Source organism: Odontesthes bonariensis, chromosome 13 (genome assembly GCF_027942865.1).
Source record: "Odontesthes bonariensis isolate fOdoBon6 chromosome 13, fOdoBon6.hap1, whole genome shotgun sequence".
NCBI classification, from domain to species: Eukaryota; Metazoa; Chordata; class Actinopteri; order Atheriniformes; family Atherinopsidae; genus Odontesthes; species Odontesthes bonariensis.
Window position 1 is genome coordinate 36,459,757 of NC_134518.1, and position 12,409 is coordinate 36,472,165.

Consider the following 12,409-nt stretch of genomic DNA (forward strand, 5'->3'; position numbering starts at 1 on the left):
GAGACTCGCGGGTTGTGATTGGTCGGCTAACAACATCATTTCCTGAATCACTTTCCCGGTTTAGCTCCTTCCTCTCAGAACAACAACACCGCCATTTCTGAAAGAGTTTACTGTGTGCCGGTCAACATTTGGTCAGAATTATTTGCATTTCAACATCAACAAGCTCCGACTCCAACAACAGTCTTTCTCTCTCGGCCGCCATCGTTCACTGTGAGGAGGAACGGAGCCGTAAGGTGAACAACCAATCAAACACTTTCACCATAGACGTCGCCAGATTGGGTCGTCTAACATAGCGCCACCTACTGATCTGGAGGTGAACTGCCTTGGATATCTGACAGCCCGACGGAGAACTTCGAAAGGTTTAAGGCTCTAGCATGGTTGCTGCGTCTGCTAGCGCGAGCGGTGTTGATGACGTCCCGATTTCGTGATGGCTATATATAGTGGCGCAAGTCGATGCGCCAGTAGTTGCAATTTTCTCCGTCACAGAGGTGGCGCTGCTACGTGAAGGTTACCGCTAACTACAACCACGAAAGTCGAGAAGAAAACAATGAAGAGCAGGAATACTGTCATCCATGATGCTGCTGCAGTATTCAGATAATTTAATTTTTTTAATTCAGTTAAAAGAGGGGATGGTCTGAAGCCCCCGGCATCACCACTTGGAGTCTCTGCCCTCTTTTTGCCTTCACGTATCTGTCCCGTAGCTTCTTCCACACATTCTTACAGAACTCTCCCACTTTCCCCAAAGTTCTGCCAATCTCTGTCCACCAGTTTTGGGAGTTTACGTTGGTCCCTGTGCTGTTTCCCTGCAGTTTCGTACAGCTGCCTGTACAAACGCACCTCCTGACTGAGCCTGGTCTCACATCGGTCCGTCCGGTTCGTCGTTCTCGGTGCCGCCAAGTTACAAAAATCGACTGGTGCACGACAACGCGCTGCGCCATCTTTTCAAGGCAAGCGCCATTAAGGATGGGAATTGATAAGATTTTTGCGATGCCAATTCCATTTTCGATTCTGCTTAACGATTCAGTTCTTTATTGGTTCCCTTATCGATTCTCATTTGGAGAAAAAGGACAACAAACCGGTCGATCAGCATCAACTTTGTTTAGTTTAGAAGTAACACGAGTCATGACCTCACAAACCCAACAACGGTGAGGTCCACATTGGTCTATCATGGCCTGGGTAATTTAACTCTTCCTGCTCTGGTGAAAGGAGAAGCTGGAGGTAGAGGTGAACTGGGGGTAGTACCACCAGCCTCTGGCTCTGAGCCAGTCAGGCTCTGTCTCTCATGATTTCATCTAAATGTAATGCCTGAGAAGGCATTCATTTAACCTTAACCGTTACTAACAGCAGCTTTTACAATGAGGCAAATGGCGCTAACATGATAGGCAGTGTTTGTTAGTTAGTTACCTGCAGTGTTAGCTAAGGACATGCTAACGTTGCTAACGCTGCTAACGCTGCTAACGTTGCAGGGTTCAGATTCACCAACGTTAGTCCGGAGCAGATCGAAAACGCGACATTCATTCATAGTTATTGCATGTTGGTAGTATTTCCTCCCTTTGGTGAAATATTCACTTTACAAGTTGCCCTGTTGTCATCTTTTTTAGGGATGTGTAATCAAACTTTCGAGCGTTTGTACCGCTTGGGCGCCATGTTTACTGTTGGCTGCTGGCTGCGCTGGACTCGCCACGCAACGTTGCGTGGTGACGTCATTCGCGCCCACTGGAACCGATAAGGGAATCGTTTGCAAAATTGCCAAACGATTCCAAGGAATTGAAACACTGGGAACCGCTTCTCAACAAGAACCGATTCCCATCCCTAAGCGCCAGGCCTGAAACGTCATTTTGACATCACGGTCCGCCACCGCCGTGAGCGACGCGTGTAAATCCGGCTTTAGTGACCACGGAGTCGGATTGACGGATAGCGACGGAGAAACAGACCGAGGCCCTAACAGCATCTGTCGTTAAACAGCTCTGTGATCCTCCTCCTTTCCTGTTAGCGCTCTGTCTGCAGTCTCTGTCTGCCCGGATAAAGCTGAGCAGAGAGCTGTTAGAGCTGTTCCTGCAGCCAGGTCTCAGAGAAAAAAAATCATATTGCCTTCCTGACATTCTTCCCACCTTCGATGGGGTCGAGAGGTTTGTCCATTCTATCCACCAGTGATTTCTCATTTCCCATGATGATCAGGGGAAGAAATGGTTTAAACCCCCCCTTTTTTCCCCCCCATCTTGTCCCTGCTCTGCGTCAGCCGTCTCAAACTATAGTTTATTCATATTTTCGTGTGCTATGACTTTACCCTGCGTCTTCCTGTCTGCATCCCAGTAAATTCATTAAATTATTAACAAATTCAGTCAACATATCAAAAAGTAAAAGATGACTTACAGAGTTCTTTGATTTGAACATGAAGCCTCAATAGGACCATGAATTTTCTTGATTTGTATTTTTTTTTTTTTTCAGCACAGCCAGCTGCTGGTCACCACATTTCCATTTCTCCTCCTCAGGGGCATCACTGTGCTGCTGTTTGAGTGAAGTTGTGGAGCGAATGCCTCGGGGTCTGAATAATCCTCTCACCACACGCTGCTTCTGAACGTGCACTGAAACCCACGCTGAAGCTATCTGTGCGTGATAGGATGGAATATGTTAATAACAAACAACCAGTCTGAGGCTGTTTGTCTTTGTGCATGTTTCTTCTTGACGGATGAGGCTTCCTGTTTCTCACACAGGAGTGCGTCTCCCACCAATCAACAATCTCCTACAGTAAAAAGCTCTCTTCACAGGGTCTGGTCAGCTGCATTTTCACATTCTCGAGTTGCGACTGCATTCACTGGAAAAAATCTAAATCTTACAAAGTCCATTTGTCTCATTGAGTATCTCATTACACTTGATATAAGACACAATTGCCTAACAAGTACCATTTCAGCCAGATAGACTTGTTTGAAGACAATACATCTTGAATATTTTGTTAAGTGAAAAAGTCTCAAAAACATTTTGTTTTGAGTCATATTTCACATGAAACAAGCTTTTTTTTCACTTGAAGAGGTTTTTAAGCTAATTTCAAGATCACTTTTAACTCAAAAGTCCTAAATATCACATTTTATTTAAAAAAAATCTTAACAAGCTGATTTTCACTAGTTCCATTGGCAGATTTTTTTTGCTTATTTCAAGCAAAAACGTCTTTTTTTTGTTGTTTTTCTTACTTATTTTTGCAGGGGCATTTTTTCCAGTGTTACACAAAGTGAAAGTCCTCACTCACAGTGGAGGCTCGAGTGTTTCAAGCACCAACAAAGTGAATGTCAGACGGGAGAGACGAGTGTTTGCTTGGCTTGGATGAAAATCCAAAGACGTGCTGAATGTCGCGTTTGATGTGGAAATGAATGATTCACTTTCTCTGGCTCCATCTCGTCTTTTTTACACCCATTTCCCACCTTAGTCCTCCTCCTCTGTTTTGGACTAATGCCAGTGGTCCAGATCCATCTCCTTGTTTAGCTCTGCTTGTGTTATTTATAGCTCTCCTAAATGAATTTCTGTGCTTTTTGTGGTTCAATTGGAGTAAACATGGAGACTAAACACGACAGGCGCACGGTATATTTTACTGTTGCTCGTTTTTAATCATTTTAATTATTTTATTTGTTTCTCTTTATATTCTTTTATGTATTTTTAATGCTTCTTCCACTCCCTGCTGCAATGCTTTTATTTTATGTAAAGCTACCACTGATGCACTAAACGAAACACATTTCGCTCAACAAAAGTCAAATTTATTTGTAGCACGTTTCATGTACAAAACAATTCAAAGTGCAGTAGAGATTAAACTTTCACCAAATGGAGACATTTTTAAATCCAGGTTAAAAACATTTCTGTTCTCATGTGTCTATGCATGAAATCTGCACGATATCTTTGAACTTATCTGGACTGTTGCCTGTTTTTAAATTCATTTAAATGATTTTATTTGTTTCTCTTTATATTCTTTTATCTTTTTTTAATGCTTCTTCCACTCCCTGCTGCAATGCTTTTATTTTATGTGAAGCACTTTGAACTGTTCTGTACATGAAATGTGCTACAAATAAACTTGACAAAAAAGTAGACGTTATTTCTAACTGCTTTCATTGATCTTTTGTCACCTGAACTTTATCTAGATGGAGTTGAAAAGCTCTCGAAATGAGACGGCCTCTGAGTAAGCACACGGAAAGATGTGATTATGTTTGTTATGTGCTGCACAACATTCTTTGGATCTGCCCCAGCATGTCTCGCATCGTCCTGCAGATATAGATCCTTCTCTTTTGAAATATGTTGCTGTATAGATATCTGTGATTTTTTGCAGTCATTAAAGTCGAATGTAAAGCCTGAACTTTTCAGGCCACACATCACAGAAAGTGGTTCATGATGGACTCCAAGGGTCCTGAACGCTGTGCAAGTTGTTAAAGTTTAAGATGAGAAGGTCTAAGAGAGAGCTAGAGGGTTTTATGGATCAAACTCAATCAATAGCTTAAGGAGCTGCACCACAGCTCTATTCATACAGCTTCTAATGCTGCAGTGGATTGCAGCTTTTCATGAAATATGGAAGTAAAAAAAAAAAAAACCTCCTGTTTTTCTTTTATTTGTGAAAGACGAGGTAAGAAATACTTGATGAGAGATTGCCCTGGGTTAGCTCAGAAGCCCGGAGCTTCATTTAATTTGTATTCATATCCAACAAAAACTAACATCAGGGCACTCAAAGCAACAAATCCCTCCGGCAGAGAGGAAAAATAGGAAGAAATGTTGTTTAACTGGACCAAAATGAGGGTGAAATATCATCCGCCTCAAAGTTTAGACGGGTTGATCAGGCCAATAACTGTAAATCAGAAACGTGCTGCTCCTGATTCTGCAAGTTAAATTAAAAGCATAAACTACAGCAGACAGACACAACGTTAATAGAATAGAAATAGAAGAATAGAAAAATACTTTATTCATCCCCCAATGGGGTGGGTAGAGTAGCCAAAAATTGTACTCAAGTAAAAGTACTGTTACTTCAGAATAATATGACTCAAGTAAAAGTAAAAAGTATTCATCCAAATAATTACTTGAGTAAGAGTAAAAAAGTGCTCGGTGAAAAAACTACTCGAGTACTGAGTAACTGTTGAGTAACGTCTGATTTATTTGTTAACACAAGCATTCAATCAGACAGACAAAAATACTAAATAATCATCTTTAGGCAAATTAGAGTTCATCCAATTGATAAAATAAAATAAAATTAGTTAATTAATTACAAAATAGCTTAAATTAAAATAATCCAGGTAAATTCAAGAACTTCAATAAAAAATAAAAGAGACTTAGGAAATGTTTAAAACATATGTAACCCATATGTAACCTAAAAAACAAACATTCACCTATCCATGGGGGGAAAAACGAGTTTAGGAAACTTAGCGCTACATGTTTCCTCAAGTTAGATGCTGAGTTTCTGCTGAAATGTGCGTTTGTTTTGGTTGACACAGAAGACACATAATGTAGCTGCTGTTTCTCACTCTTTGTAAGGTAAACATGCTTTCAGTATGAGGCCTCGTCTGCGTCTTCATTTCCCACCGTTGGTTCTGACATTTTTCACCTGTTTCTTTGTTTGTTTGCTACGACCGCTAATGCTAAAGCTAACCCGTCCCGCCGCTGAGATCGAGTACGGTCACGTGACCAGACTGCGCGGCTGCGTCTGATTGGTGGAACACAGTCAGGTGGTAGAGCCTTTGGTGGAAGTCTCTCTCTCTGTCAGAATAAAACATTAAAATGAGGCGTACGCGGGGGGATAAAAATAATGAGGCGTAGAATACCAAAGAGGTAAGAAGAAAAGTAACCAGCTCATTGTAGCCTAATGTAGCGGAGTAAGAGGACAGTTTCTGCTGCACACATCTACTCAAGGAAAAGTAAAAAGTATAGAGATTTAAAACTACTCCTAGAAGCATAATGTTTTCAAAAACATACTTAAGTAAATGTAACTCGTTACTACCCACCTCTGTGAATGAGTTATAAATGCTCGTAGAAAGACGGCGTAGAGGAGAGGAGCTCAGTGCATCATGGGAGGTCCCCACAGCCGCCTGCACCTGCAGCACGAAATGAAAGAATAACCTGAATTATCTTTAACTTCAGCTTTCTTTAAAAAAAAGGACATTTTTAAGCCCGATGTTAAAGTTAAAGAGGGTGTTCTGAAGATGTTCTGTCAAGTTTTATGAGCGATATCTAACTTTTTGGGATGTGTGACGATGCCAGATTGAACAGTGGACATTAAGCTGGAATACACATGGAAACGTGGGAAGCTAATCAAATGCTAATGAGCGTTTTATGTTTCCAAAGAACTAAAGCCTGAATTTAACCGAGAATAGAACAGAAACAACGTCTTTAATAGACAAGATGATGCAACCATTACTTCGAAAGGAGAATTAATTTATTGTTTTAGATTACGAAGACCAGAGGACAGTTTTCCACTTCAACTTCAAAGATGTGCCTTTCAGACCTGGAACTGCACAAATACTGATAAACAGGAGACAGAAGACCCCCAGGTTTAAGAGATTTTAAATTAAAAATGTGCAAAAAAAGAGCTCAGGTCGTCAGAGAGTGGCTGTTTCTGGGATTCAAGTAATTTTTTTGAACATTTTAGCATCAGATTGAACTAAAACGTCTAATTTCTAACAACATTTTGTTTAATTTCTAATTAGATTAAACGTTTTGTAATCTGTTTCTATTTTAATTTTCTTATTTCTTTTGGAAGTGTGAAAACAACATTCCTGTTTTATTTGGACTTTGCACATATATTCATAAAACTTCGTTCTTTATTACAGACTAAAGGGAAGAAATCCAGATGTGATTTCAGCCTGAAGCTACACCACATCCCAAATGTGCGAATGTTTGTTTCTGACCAAAAGCTACAGATAAAAACAACGCTCCGGGCCAACATGAGGCACCCTCCGAGTACCAAAAGATCAATAATTCATGTACCGTATGTACAAGATAATTACAACTGGGAATAACCTGGTGATTTACGATGCTCGATATCAAGCCCAACAGCAACTAATCTGATTCCAAATCAATTGGACGAGATCAAAAGCAACTAAATGTCGTACCCTTCTCCATGTTTGGTGGATCCGCCGATTACTTTATTTTCCTGTTCCACAGCAGACAGCAACAAACTTTTACAGAATAAAAGCCTGTGAGAAACAGACTTTTACAATAATAAAATAAATGATAAAACAGGGGTGGTCCCCCCCAATTTAAAAAAAACAACAAAAAAACAGCGTTAATGCGTGATAAAATATTTATCGGTATTAAATAATTAGCGAGTTAACGCGATAATAATGAGTTAACTCGTCCAGTCCTACTACTGTACTACTTTGCTACCCATAAGACTGCTTGCATTAGGATAGGCAATGAAAGGCACTTGGTTATGATGAGGAAATCGTCTCTGACAGGCATTAGGATACACATTACGTTACATTACATCACATTACGGTCATTCTGCAGACGCTTTTATCCAAAGCGACTTACAATAAGTGTGTTCCACATCGGTAGGCAGAAGAACTTCAGCTCACAAGAAATCATAAGTGCATTTCCTTCCAAAACCAAACAGCTAGAGGCCGCAGAGCGAAGTGGTCGGGCGGGGGTGTAGGGCTGGACCACAGCCTGGAGGAATGAAGGAGCTGCTCCTTCCACTGCCCTGTAAGCCAGCACCAGAGTCTGAAACTGGATGCTGCAGCTACAGGGAGCCGGTGTAGAGAGCGGAGAAGGGGAGTGGTGTTGAAGAACTTGGGGAGGTTGAACACCAGACGAGCAGCAGCTTTCTGAACCAGCTCCAGAGGTCTGATGGCAGAAGTGAATGAAATAAGGTTTTTGGTTTGCAATCGTGAGAGAATCCATTTTGTCAGGCTCCAAGCTAAGTTTGGACCAATCAGAGTGTTCAACAAAAAGGGAATACTCTATTCACTGCCTCCAAATACATGTGATCTATATTTATGAGTCCCATCATGTCTCAGAGATATAAAATCCCATTCCCCCCCCCTAAAAAACCAAAACAAATGTCACCTTTGGTCAAATGTCACCAAAGCTGGTTGAAACAGGCCATAATGTGTGATAAGATAAAGCCGACTGGCTTTCCTTCTACCTCATGATTAATCTATGGCGAGCTCTGCTGCCAGCACCGATAAAGAGTTCAAGCATTATTGACTCATCCTTGTTCTCGATTCATTTTTAATCCTTGCCTTGAGGTGAAACCAGAGCAGAGAGTTCGTGGTGTTCTTTGATGACAACTTGTCTCGTTCACGTATGAATTATTTGAATTATGTAAACTTATTGGCAGAGCTCAGGTCTGCTGGATGCGTGGGGAGAGTGGTGCATTGTCTCATTCTGTCTTTGTGTCCTGTTTCCAGCATCTGAGCCAGATATGTACGCTGCCTTTATCTTGTTTTCCCACATGGCTTTATGGCATCTGCTCCACAGCTCCGTTGGGTAACTTATTTCGCTCTCAAACTTATTCTTTGCATGTTGCAGAAAGCATTCCCCTTCAGACTCCAGAGGGGGAACAACAGCTACACAGTCACTGCAACATGTCGAGCAGCTTCACACCTCTGGGTCAGTGGCCTGTATTATGTTAACTCCAAGCAAATGCAGTGAGCGACGCAGGGTACATAATCTATTCAGGGATTTCTCTTTTTCAGATGTGCTCAGCTGAGTTCCATTCTGCTCTTCAGACGTATTACTGACTTTGCCATATGAGTTCTCTGCATTTTGACAGCTCCGAGCCTTTTCTGCCAACCCAGAACAGCACATGCTGTCAGGCTGAGGTGTTCAACGACTTTCACTTTCTTCTGGTCAAATTTGAGAATGGAGTTAAGTTGACCAATGGAGGAGGAAGACAACAGGAAATCCTACTTTTCTCCATCAAAACACAGTCAATTTTTCAAAATGTATCAATTATTCCCAAATTCAGTTAATGTCCTTCAGTGTCCTTCTATTTAATTTAATTTAACAAAAACATTTTTTTATGTTATCAATCTCTCACACCATTGTGGAGGAATTCTGTCCCACTCGTAAGATTCGGCCACAGCATATTAGTTCCCAGAGGAGTTCATGGTGGACTCAATGGCTGCGAGGTGCCCAGGTCCTGTGGCTGCAGAACCAGCCCAGATCATCAGCCCTCCACCGCCGTGCTTGACAGCTGGTGTGAGGTGTTTGTGCTGATATGCTGTGTGTGCTGTCATGACCTTTAACCTTTAACATGCTAACTGAGGCCTGCAGAATCTGAGATTTTTATCCCTAAAAATCAATGTTGTTGCTGATCATTGACATATCCCAGACCATAATTATCCCTACTCAATAATTCCACTTTGCATTCCATATTTGAAAATACTGGCACCTAAAGGCTTAAAATTTGGGCTAAAAAGTTCAAATTGACATCTAAAGGGTTAATTTTTTGAAAATAATTGAAAACTTGGTAGTTATGATCAGAACTGAAGTGGAATAAAAGATTTATGAAAAAAATACTAATATATGGTGTTTTTAGGTCGTTTTAAAAGGGGACAAAAGTGTCCCTTTACAGAAATTAAGGAGTTTTTTTTTCTACACAATGAAAAATTGCATTGTATATGACGTGTATTTGAAATTCGAAAAAATTGTCAAAAATGCACAACTGGACCAAATATGTGAAATTAGAGGAGAAAGTACACCCCAGGTGGAGAAAAATGTCCCCTATCAGGGATCAGGGTTAAACACAGCAAATAAAAAGTGTGTAACCTGAACGTAAATGCCTTTTTGAAGACAAGGAAGCTTTCAATTGTTTTCCACCAGATGCTTTACAAGATGATTTTCAAGAGCCTTGTTTGTGGATAAAAGTCTAGAAGGACGTTTGAAGCACTTTCGGTTGTTTGCAATTGCTTTGAGACTTCAGGGCTTTGAAAGATTGAGAGTATTTGCCAAAGAGCTCGCAGCAAAACTGCAGTCAGGGGAAAAGAAGGAAAGGAGGTGCATAATGTCACGATTACAGGGAGCCTGGAGGACTTACTTGGATATGTCTGTGGTGCAGACCACTTTAAACTTCAGCTCTCATTTCTACATTTGGCAAAACAAAGCTCTGTGAGATTAGCAAACACATACTTTTAGGAAGCTTGGCAGATTTCGTGTGTGTGTTGGAATAAGACAAAAGTTTATGCTTAAGGCTTGGGAAATTAAATGTGAATAAAATTGGCCTGAATGCAATCTCAAAGCACAGTAGGTAGGTGTAAGCAAAGCTAAGGAGATTGATGGAGACACAAAGAACAAATGCAAAGCTAGTGGAATGTCTGCAGGAGAGTGTGGAGCAGGTTTAACTCTCTGTCAGATTGTGAAACTATGAAAGATGCTCTCTGCAGGAAGGTTGTTTTAGTCTTTATTGGCCTCCTGCAGGGACGGAGAAATAAAACGGGCACAAAGTATTGATGGTGTGTATATTTCCACAGCTTTGTAACATCACAAACAAGAGACTGCTGCTAGCATGGAGCATGCAGAATAAAATAAATATATATATATAAGAGAATAAATGAGAAAAATGAGAATATATTGTGCATTTTACCTTAGTGTACAACAGTAGAAGTCCGGATTAGGACTCAGAGTTGAGCAGGCGGATGGCTCGAGGAAGGATTTCTTCTTCATCCTCTTAGTCTTCGTCCTCAGGCAGCGGAAACGCCGACCATGTTGGTGGCGAGATAAGAGAGCGCCCGCCCGGGTGGTTTAAGGATCTTCTCGACCTACGCTGCAGCCAAACACTTTTCAATGTGTCGCCTTTAAAATCTTAAATTCAATCATTTTATTCCATTTCTTTAAAACGATATTAAGTTTTAAAGAATAATGTTATTAAGCCAAAATCCCCTCTTCTGTTGCTACTCATAACTTTTTCCCAGAGACAGGTGTATATTATAGGGCTGAGCGAGTTAACTCGTTATTATCGAGTTAAGGGATCAGATATTTTATCGTGCATTAACGCAGGTTTTTTATTATTTATTTTACTATTGTAAAAGTCTGTTGCTCACAGGCTTTTATTTTTGTAAAAGTCTGTTGCTCACAGGCTTTTATTTTGTAAAAGTCTGCTGCTGTCTGCTGTGGAACAGGAAAAGAAAGTAATCGGCGGATCCACCAAACATGGAGAAGGGTACGGAACTTTTACTCGGCCATTTTCATTTTAAAGTTCTTCCAGACGGCGGAGTCGACAGAACCAAAGTCATCTGTAAACACTGCCAAGTTGAATTGTCTTCTCAGCGTAGTAGTTCCAGTCTAAAATATCACTTAAAGGCAAAACACACAACTGATAGCAGCAAGTCATTCAAGGAAACAGACAGTGGAGCGAGGCTTCTACATAAAAACTACAGAAAGATGCTGATGTTAAAAGTGTGTTTGCACAACAAATGTTATGGCACTTTCATTCATATGGCAGCACATTTAAAATAAAGCTAAATGCTAAAAGCTATACACTACTTTTGGATTCATTTTGGGATTCTGCATACAAATGAGATTAATCGTGATTAAATAGATTAAACATTTTAATCGTTGCCCAGCCCTATACAGTAGTAAAAAAAAAAAAACTAGATATATTGGGTACCAGATACCTAAACCACCTCAGCTGACTCCTTTTATTGTGGAGGAGCAGTGGCTCCACTACGAGCTCCCCTCAGAGCCCAGCTTCCATCTGAGGCCACATTTACACATAGCCGGGTATTTAGAGAAACGGATACCCCCCCCCCCCCCCCCCTCCGTTTTCAATTATAACATCATGCACACAACATAGTTTTCAAAAAACTTTTCATTTACATCAACCCGCATAAATATGCCGCTCCTCCGGGAGGACGACTTCTTTCTCGAAGTTTTCCCACCAGACCGCGGTTCGCTAGCCTGACTACGTCATACTCACGATTCTAGTCAGAATGTGAGTCTGATACCGCTCAATAGAGATTTGGGTATGGGGCGTGTTTCAACCGAACCAGGAGAAAAAATGCCTCTTCGCTCAATTGGACAGACCTAAAACCAATCAGAGCAACGTCGTATGTGACGTAGATTAAGCAACACACACTTGTTGTAGGAAGGACGGCAAAAACATCTTTTCTATCGATAAAAGCCTTTATCACGTTCATCTGTTCGTCTTTCAAAATGAATGCAATGTGGAGATCCTGTAGAACAGACTCGATGGCAGAATCTACACACCCTAGCTCTCCAGCGGCAGCCGTGTTCAGCTCTTTAGTGACGTAGTCGATAATGTCCCTGTTGATCATCTGTCCATCATCGTATAAAGCCCGCCCTGGCAATCTGATTGGTCCGACCAATTCTTGGTCGGGCATAATGATTTCCCAACTGAGCAGAGCCAGACCGAACTTCCCGACCAAAACTTTTATGGGCGGGGCTAAGTTCGGCTGGCACCCAGGCTAGCGGTTCGCCCAGGTCG